The following is a 10,307-nucleotide window of genomic DNA, read 5'->3' on the forward strand; positions in this document are numbered from 1 at the left end:
CGTCCGACCTGTTATCTATTGGGCCGGACTGATGGGCTGTGAAGACATGAAGGCCGAAGACTATACCTGAGTCCGGATTGGACTCTCCTTGGCGTGGAAGGCAAGCTTGGCGACCAACTATGAAGATTCCTTCTTATGTAACCGACTCTATGTAAACCCTAGATCCCCCCGGTGTCTATATAAACCGGAAGGGTTAGTCCGGAAAGGATATATATTCATTACCATAGTCATATAGGCTAGGCTTCTAGGGTTTAGCCATCACGATCTCGTGGTAGATCAACTCTTATAACACTCATATCCATCAATATCAATCAAGTAGGACGTAGGGTATTACCTTCCTAGAGAGGGCCCGAACCTGGGTAAACATCGTGTCCCCTGCCTCCTGTTACCATCGATCCTAGACGCACAGTTCGGGACCCCCTACCCGAGATCCGCCAGTTTTGACACCGACATTGGTGCTTTCATTGAGAGTTCCACTATGTCGTCTACGAAAGGTTCGATGGCCCCTTCAATCGTCTATAGCGACACTGTCCAAGGAGAAACCTTCCTCCCCGGACAGATTTTCGTGTTCGGCGACTTCGTATTGCGGGCCAACTCGCTTAGCCATCTGGAGCAGATCGATAGCTACGCCCCTGGCCACCAGATTAGATTTGGAAGCTTGAACTACGTCGCGGATATCCATGGAGACTTGATCTTCAATGGATTTGAGACCGCGGCGATCGCTCCGCCTCGCTCTGATGAACATGACTTAAATCTGTCATCGGATCACATCTAGGGGATGGTCCCTGTTGCTGCAACAGCCTTAGAACCGGAGCAGATCGTGCCATCTGAAGTCACAGAGTCCCCGGCGTTGGAGCCGCACATGGACTCGGCACCTCGCGATATTTGCACCAATAGAACTCCGGATTCGTCTCCGGCTATAAGTCCCGGACCGGGTACGCCCGTGGACACCGAGCTGGATCATTTATCGATTTTCGGATTTAGCGCCGCAGACATCTTCCAACACTCACCTTTTGGTGATGTGCTAAACTCTTTAAAGAACTTGTGCTTGGAGAAGGACTCACAGCCGAACTATGTTCGGTTCGAGACAGAGGCTGATGATGGGAAATTTTGTTTCCCACCCGCCACCCACTTCATAGCCACCGTCGATGATTTAACCGACGTGCTCGATTACGGCTCCGAAGACATCGACGGTATGAAGACGATGCCGACCAGGAGCAAGACCAAAACCCGCCATTTACTGGACGTTGGACGGCCACCTCTTCGTATGATGTATACATGGTCGACACACCTAAAAAAGCTAGCGACGATGACAAAGGAGATCCAGTTGTGAATAAACCTTCTGAGACACAGTCCAAGCGTCGGTGCCCTAAACGCCGCTCTAAGCCTCGTCGCTCCAATGACGGAAATACCGGCACCGGAGAGAATAGTACTCTGGGCGACGCCGAAAACAACGAAGACCCTGTCGGGGCTGCATCCGAATAGGAGGAACAAGACAACGGGCAAGATAACCCTGATAATCAGACCATGCCCAATGAGCCAGACGATGATAGTTATCGTCCAGACTCCGAGGATGATGAGAGCCTCGGCAATGAGGACATCATCGTGCCTGAGGCACCCCTCGAGCAGGAGCGCTTCAAGCGCCAGCTAATAGCCACCGCAAGAAGCTTGAAGAAGAAGAAGCAGCAGCTTCAAGCTGATCAAGACCTGCTCATTTATAGGTGGACTAGTGTCCTGGCAGCCAAAGAATACGGCCTCAAGCACCCAGCCAAGAGTTACCCAAAGCGTAGACTGCTACCTCAGTTCGATGAGGAGGCACCAAATCCCATACCTCCCTCACGTAATGCGGACCGACCACCACGCGGTCGGGATAGTGTGGCGGATCGACCACCCCACGGTCGGGATAAAGCGGCAACTCAAGCCGAACAACAGCCCGCCCCACCACCTCGCAAAAACAGGGACATAACAGCTCGGGACCATACATACGACTTTTGGCAGGAGCTGGACAGTAGAGCAGAACACACCATATCAATCTATGGATCGCGAGGACGCTTCCCGACTCGGGATGACGGCTACCTATTCGAGCGTGACAAACCTAGTCACACCCGGGCCGATGACCGCAGACGCACTCCATCGGAGGTGCGCCGTGATGCGGCCCGACATAGAGGCGCCGCACACCCTCTCTGCTTCACAGATGAGGTGCTGGATCACGACTTCCCCGAGGGGTTCAAGCCCGTCAATATTGAATCACACGACGGAACAACCGAGCCCGCAGTATGGATTGAGGACTTTATTCTCCACATCCACATGGCCCGTGGAGACGACCTCCACGCCATCAAATACCTCCCACTGAAACTCAAAGGGCCAGCTAGACACTGGCTGAATAGCCAGCCCGAGAATTCCATCGGCAGCTGGGAGGACCTGGAAGAGGCCTTTCTTGACAACTTCCAAGATACATATGTCCGGCCACCCGATGTCGATGACTTAAGCCACATAGTTCAACAACCTGGAGAATCAGCCAAAAAATTTTGGACTAGGTTCCTAACCAAAAAGAACCAGATCATTGACTATCCGGATGCCGAAGCCCTAGCGGCCTTTAAACACAGCATCCGTGACGAATGGCTAGCACGCCACCTCAGCCAAGAAAAGCCGAAGTCCATGGTAGCCCTTACGGCACTCATGACCCGCTTTTGTGCGGGAGAGGATAGCTGGCTGGCTCGTAGCAAAAACACAGCCAGCGAGACAGGCCCCTCCGAGGCCAAGAACAACTCCGGAAAGATCCGGCGCAACAGACACAAACGCCGAAGCAATGGCGACAACACCGATGACACCACCGTCAACGCCGGATTCAGCGGCTCCAAGTACGGACAGCGAAAGAAGCCCTACAAAAGGAACAGCAAGGGACCATCCATACTGGATCACATACTCGATCATCCGTGCCAGATACATGGTACCCCAGATAAACAAGCCAATCACACCAACAGAGACTGTTGGGTTTTCAAACAGGCTGGCAAGTTAAATACCGAAAACAAAGAAAAGGGATCACAAAGTGAGGACGAGGACGAAGAGCCCCGTCAGCCGAACACCGGAGGGCAGAAGAAATTTCCCCCTCAAGTCAAAATGGTGAACATGATATACGCTACACACATCCCCAAAAGGGAGCGCAAGCGGGCACTTAGGGATGTCTACACGGTAGAGCCAGTCACCCCAAAATTCAATATGTGGTCGTCATTCCCGATCACCTTCGATCGTCGAGATCATCCAACTAGTATCCGGCATGGCGGTTCAGCCGCACTGGTCCTCGACCCAATCATCGATGGATTTCACCTAACACGAGTCCTAATGGACGGCGGTAGCAGCCTCAACCTGCTCTATCAGGATACAGTGCGGAAGATGGGCATTAGTCCCTCATGAATCAAATCCACAAAGACTACCTTTAAAGGAGTCATACCAGGCATTGAGGCCCGCTGCACGGGCTCAATCACGCTGGAGGTGGTCTTCGGTTCCCCGGACAACTTCCGAAGCGAGGAGTTAATCTTCGATATCGTCCCCTTCCGCAGTGGCTACCATGCACTACTCGGACAAACCGCGTTTGCTAGATTCAACGCGGTACCACACTATGCTTATCTCAAGCTGAAGATGCCCGGTCCGCGTGGCGTCATAACAGTCAACGGAAACACAGAACGCTCCCTCCGGACAGAGGAGCACACCGCCGCCCTAGCAGCAAAGGTACAAAGCGGCCGTCTCAAGCAGAATCATAGTCTGGCTGCCGAGCCCCAGGACATCATTAAGAGGGTCCGAACTACACTGCAACAGGACAACGCGGCTCGTCAAGAGCTCGATTAGCAATTCGGCCTCCGTCCCAATCCCGATGAGGTAGTGGAATTCATACCATGCGTCCATAACTATGCACTCAAAATTCCATGGGCATCGACGGAGGCACAAGCTATCTGGGGATCCACGGTTCGGCCAGACCGATCCCGGACACACATATAACTTTACTATCTCCTTTTCCCTTGTTTCAGGTTTCTCCTATGGGGGCCTCCTTCGATGGCCTGATTAACGATCCCGTCAAAGGACAAACACACCGGATTGACACGGAGCACAGGCGCACATGGGAAGCCCTAGAGGCTAACCGTTTTTCAGGACCCACGCGCAGTCCGCCTTCGGGTATGGCATGTCAAATAGCCGGTTGCTTATTGCATTATTTTGTACCAATGTGCTTGGATGCATTAACCCAACTATAATGGAAACAGTTCATGATCCAAGTTCAAGGGCTCCGGATCCTATCTCTGTCCTCCCTCTGTTTTCCTTTATATTACTTATTTCCTAGCAGCCGTACACTCTGGTACGTTTCATATTAGCCAGGGGCTCCCCATCGCCCCACGATACGGCAACAAAGTCCGAACAATCCCTAAAGATAAGTTCGGCACCCTGAATTTAGCATTATATGCATTGGCTCCAAATCATGTCTTTGGTCAATAGTTGGGTTGCCCGACTCCTGTGCTTGCTACCCTACGTTCCACTAAATCAGCTAGGGTAGTAAAGGGAGAACTACTGCGATTGTGCCCTGTCCTTGACCAGATGAGCACCTCAGTAGAGAAAGCCAAAAACTGACTGTAGTGATACGGCGAGAGCCGGTCAGCTGTTCGAGGGTCACAAATCGTTGGAGATTTTTTCCGCATTATGCGAAAGATCGGCACTTCCCGATCAGATGCTGACAGCACCCTGGTTCGAACCAGGGGCCGCACCTACGCTTTATTATAAAACTCCTATGGCTAAGTGAGGGTGTTTAAGCCGTACAGTATGATTGCCTTGTTCGTTGCGCTAAACAACTCCTTCAAGGACCATATAATTGGATCAAGATTGTTTAGATTCCATCCCGAACACCTCTGTACTACCTACGTGAGGGCAGAAGCCGACGACTGGCCAACCCTCAGATTACATACAACACGACCGCACATGAGGAAACAATTCAAAGCATAACAATATTACATTACAAAACAGGCTTTGTTCCCATAATACAAGGCAAAGGTAACATGAATACATTTATTCAAATACAATGTCCTGCGAACATTGTGCTGCCGCAAGGCGAGAACCCTCCAAGACATCCGCAAAATACCGTTCGGGTGTGCGGTGTTCCTTGCTCTCCGGTGGCCCTCTGGTCACCTCGACGGTGTCCATCTTCGCCCACCACATCTTGCAACGGGAGAAGGCCATGCGCACACCTTCAATGCAGGCCGAGCGCTTGACGACGTCCAGCCGAGGACAGGCGTTCACCATCCACCTCATGAGTCTGAAGTAGCTGCTTGGCATAGCTTCGGCTAGCCATAGCTGGATTATGAATCCTTCATGGCTAGTTCGGCCACCCTATGCAGCTCCACCAACTGTTTCAGCTGATCGGTGAAGGACACGGGATGCTCTGGCACCGCATACTGCGACCAGAATAGCTTCTCCGTAGAACCCCCTCCGCCGGCTCGGTAGAACTCCGCGGCGTCTGATACACCGCGGGGTAAATCTGCAAAAGCTCCTGGGGAACTTCGAACCCGGGTTAGTAAAAGGTACTGCTTCTCCGCATACTTGCTTTGCATCTTAAATGCCTTACTCGCCGTAATCTTCTTGGCCTCCTGGATCTCCTGGAGGGCAGCTTGGGCCTCATTCCGTGCGGTCTCCGCGCTCTAACGAGCCTTGGCGAGTTCGGTCCCTTGAACCGACGCATCATGCTTCAAGGCTTCGCATTTCTTGACTGCATCCTGGAGCTCCTGCTGGATTTCTTTGACCCGGGCCTTGGACTTCTTACGAGCGGTTTGCTGCTGGACAGCCTTCTCCTCAGCCTCGCCCAGGGCCTTCTTCAGGGCCTCGACCTCGATCGCAGCTCCTGCACATATTACGACACAATAGTCAATATACAGTGCGTATCCTTTCTAAACACACAACAAGTCATCACTCACCTTGCTTCTCCTGGAGCCGAACCTTAACCTCGCCGAGCTCATTCTCGGTCTGCTCCAGCCTCTGCCTCAGCTCACAGACTTCGGCAGCATGGGAGGTCATGGCCAACAGCGACGCCTTCTTATTCATACAAATTACGTTAGTCTCCTACAACAGATGATTGATCCTCTGTCCGGTTCTTCTTGCCGAACACCGGACAGTGTCTCAGGGGCTACTGGCTACACGGGTTTTTTATCTTTCTTACCTCGAAACCTGTCAACAGGCTGCTGCAGGCTTCATTCAGTCCACTCTTGCCGGACTGAATCTTCTCGATCACCGCACGCATAAGGACACGGTGCTCGTCCACGACAAAGGCGCCTTGAAGCGCCTCCATCAGGTTATCTATTGCCCCTGGATGGACAAGGGCCACCGGTGGAAGCGGCGCATACCCCTCCTTCAAAGGGGGTTGCTTGCCCGACTCCGGAGCCATATGGGCCTCCAGAATCGTATTCGGCTGAGGGCCGAACTGGATACGGCCCTCTACGCCAATCTCCATGGGGATCGGCTCCCCCATGTGTCCGGCAGTGGAGATCTCACCTTGTGGCGCCTCCCGGACAGCGTCCTGGGCTCCTCCCCGGTTCGGAGCGGTCCTCCGGATAACACTTCGGTGTCATCCCTAGCCCCGGGGGAATAAGCAGGCGATGGCGACATGCTCGCCATCTCCGACGGAGCCAACGAACCTCCAGATGAGGATCGCTGGATAAGGTCGTGGGCCGGACTGCAATAGCATAATTAACTATGTCATGATAATGAAGAGACTGGGCTAGATGTGCGCATGAGTGAGCCGTGTCACTTAAGATGCGGCCTGGGGCTTAGTGCAGGGGCGTTTCTCCAGACTGCTATCCACGTCCCACGCGGTGTTGACCGCTGGGACGCTCTTCCCCTTCTTGGGCGTGTCCGCCTCCGGATGCGCCGAAGCCGCCCTCTTCTTCTTCCTCTCCTCGAGGGGAGGGTTGTTTTCTTCCTCCTCCTCCTCTTCCTCGCCGTTGTCCTCAGGGACAGAGGAATGGGCTTCGTCGTCTTCGGACGTCACGTCCGAAGTGCCCTTGCGACGGGGGCCACCCTTGGCCCCTTGGCCTTCTTCTTGGACTTCTTCTCCGGTGCCTTATAAGGCGCCGGCACCAGCATCTTCGCTAGACGTGGGATGACCGGTTCTTCAGGCAGCGGAGCCGGACACTGGATCCGCTTCGTCCTCTCCATCTAGTCCTGGAAATGCAATGATAAACTCATACATCATCCTTGAAACAATTAAGTTGGGGATACATTGAAAAATAGCATACCTCACTGGCAGGTGTTTACAATCATGACCACGGTCTGAATCCGTGGCCGGTGACTTCTCGTTGCCCTTAAAGAGCAACTTCCATGCACCTTCATGAGTAGTCTCGAAGAGCCTCACCAGAGTCTGATCCTTCTTTGGGTTGAACTCCCACAGGGGACGGCTTCGGCGCTGGCACGAAAGGATCTGGCGAACCAGCATCACCTGGATCACATCAACGAGCTTGACTTTCTTGGTTGACATGCTCTGAACGTGCATCTGCAGCACTATCACCTCGTAAGGGGAACCCCAGTCCGGACTCTTCTCGACCCAGGAGGTGAGTCGCGTGGGAGCGCCGGAGCGGAATTCGGCAGCTGCGGCCCAGGTGGTGCCGCGAGGTTCTGTGATGTAGAACCACTGCTTCTGCCACTCCTTCATTGTGTCCACAAAAGTGCCTTTGGGCCAGGATACGTTGGACAGCTTGCTCACCATAGCTCCTCCGCACTCCACATGCTGGCCGTCCACCACCTTCGGCTTCATGTTGAAGACTTTGAGCCACACCCTGAAGTGGGGTTGGATGCGGAGGAAGGCCTCACACACGACGATAAACGCCGAGATGTTGAGAAAGGAATTCGGGGACAGATCATGGAAATCTATCCCATAATAATACATCAGCCCGCGGACGAAAGGGTGGAGTGGAAACCCTAGCCCGCGTAAGAAATGGGGAGGAACACTACCCTCTCAGTGGGCTTCGGCGTGGGGACGACTTGTCCCTCGGTCGACAGGCGGTGAGTGATCTCCTTCGCCAAGTATCCGGCCGCCCGAAGCTCCGTGATGTTCTCCTCCTTGACGGAGGAGACCATCCACTTGCCCTGACCTCCGGATCCGGACATGGTTTCTTGGGTGGAAAGGAGATGAGAACTTGGGCGTTGGAGCTCGAGATTGGAAAGGCGGAGACAGAGAGAGGGCATGAGAGAGGAAGAGGGAATCCTTATCCCCTTATAAAGGAGACGAATATTGAACGCCTCCTCACTCGCCTTAAGATTCACCTATTCCCAAGGGCTGTATAAATGGCACGGTTGGGTTACCCACGCCCATATTGATGAGAATCCCATAATAAGGGGGCACGATCTCTACTTCGACAAGACGTGCCAATGGCAACCGCGTCTTGAAACATGGAGCGGCAGACGAAAAACGGTCCGAAATTATGACCGGACAGACGTGATGTCATATTGTAAAAGTTGTAAGCGGATTAGACTCGTGTAAAAATATATATTGTCTCTACGGTTATGTATGGTGTGTATGACAGGTCCGGGTACTATCATCACATCCGAAGACTATCTTGAAGTTCGGATAGAAGGGAACCCACCTTGCAATGCCGAAAACAATCTGGGCGCCGGACTCCTCATCATTGAAGCCAGGTTCAGGGGCTACTGAGGGAGTCCTAGACTAAGGGGTCCTCGGGCGTCCGGCCTATTATCTATTGGGCCAGACCAATGCTGTGAAGACAAGCCAAAGACTGTACCTGAGTCCGGATTGGACTCTCCTTGGCGTGGAAGGCAAGCTTGGCGACCGACTATGAATATTCCTTCTTATGTAACCGACTCTATGTAAACCCTAGACCCCCCCCCGGTGTCTATATAAACCAGAGGGGTTAGTCCGAAAAGGATATATATTCATTACCATAGTCATATAGGCTAGGCTTCTAGGGTTTAGCCATCACGATCTCGTGGTAGATCAACTCTTGTAACACTCATATCCATCAATATCAATCAAGCAGGACGTAGGGTATTACCTCCCTAGAGAGGGACCGAACCTGGGTAAACATCATGTCCCCTGCCTCCTGTTACCATCAATCCTAGACGCACAGTTCAGGACCCCCTACTCGAGATTTGCCGGTTTTGACACCGACAGGGGGCGGCGTCAGTGGCAAACCCGAAGACAAACCGAACCCCCCTTGACGCTCAATCGCCGGACTCTCCGCCGGACTCCAAGTCCGAACTCTCAGGGTCGGTGTTTAGTAAGCAGGACCAGGAGGCTTCTACCCCGGACAGCCCTGCGGACTCTCTTTCCTCTTCCCAAACCTCGCTTGTGAACGAGGTTCTGGACTTGATGCGATCACTCGCCATTATGGAAGGGTCGCTTCTGAACTATGCCCAGCCCGGACTAGGGGCTGAGAGCCGGGAATTTTACATCCCACCCACCACCCACTTCATAGCCACTGTCGAAGACCTAACCGACATGCTGGACTACGCCTCCGAAGACATCGACGGTATGGACGACGATGCCGGAGATGAACAAGGCCAAGACCCTCCGTTTATCGGATGATGGACGGCCACTTCCAGATACGACGTGTGCATGGTGGACACACCCAAGGAGGACGACGACGACAAGAAGGATCCGGATGAGGACAAGCCTGCCGAAGCCCCTCCAAAGCATCGACGTCGGCGGCGCCGCTCAAAATCGCGCCGCGACAAAGATAGTAATACCGGCGCCGGAAATGATAGCACTCTAGAGAATGCCGTCGGACCTCATCCTTGGGTCCCCAGACGTCCATTGGACCTGGCGGGACAGGCACAACCTTGCACGAGCTGAAAACCGTATACGACCTTCATCCGAATTACATCGTGATGTCGCCCGATACAGAGGCACCGCGCACCCCCTATGCTTCACTGATGAGGTAATGGAACACCAGTTCCCAGAAGGGTTTAAGCCCGTGAACATCGAATCATACGATGGCACAACAGATCCCGCAGTATGGATCGAGGATTTTCTTCTCCACATTCACATGACTCGCGGTGATGATCTTCAAGGAAATATGCCCTAGAGGCAATAATAAAGTTATTACTTATATTTCCTTATATAATGATAAATGTTTATTATTCATGCTAGAATTGTATTAACCAGAAACTTAGTACATGTGTGAATACATAGACAAACAGAGTGTCACTAGTATGCCTCTACTTGACTAGCTCGTTGATTCAATGATGGTTATGTTTCCTAACCATAGACATGAGTTGTCATTTGATTAACGGGGTCACATCATTGGAGAATGATGTGATTG

This window comes from Triticum urartu, chromosome 2 (assembly GCF_003073215.2).
Source record: "Triticum urartu cultivar G1812 chromosome 2, Tu2.1, whole genome shotgun sequence".
Lineage (NCBI taxonomy): Eukaryota > Viridiplantae > Streptophyta > Magnoliopsida > Poales > Poaceae > Triticum > Triticum urartu.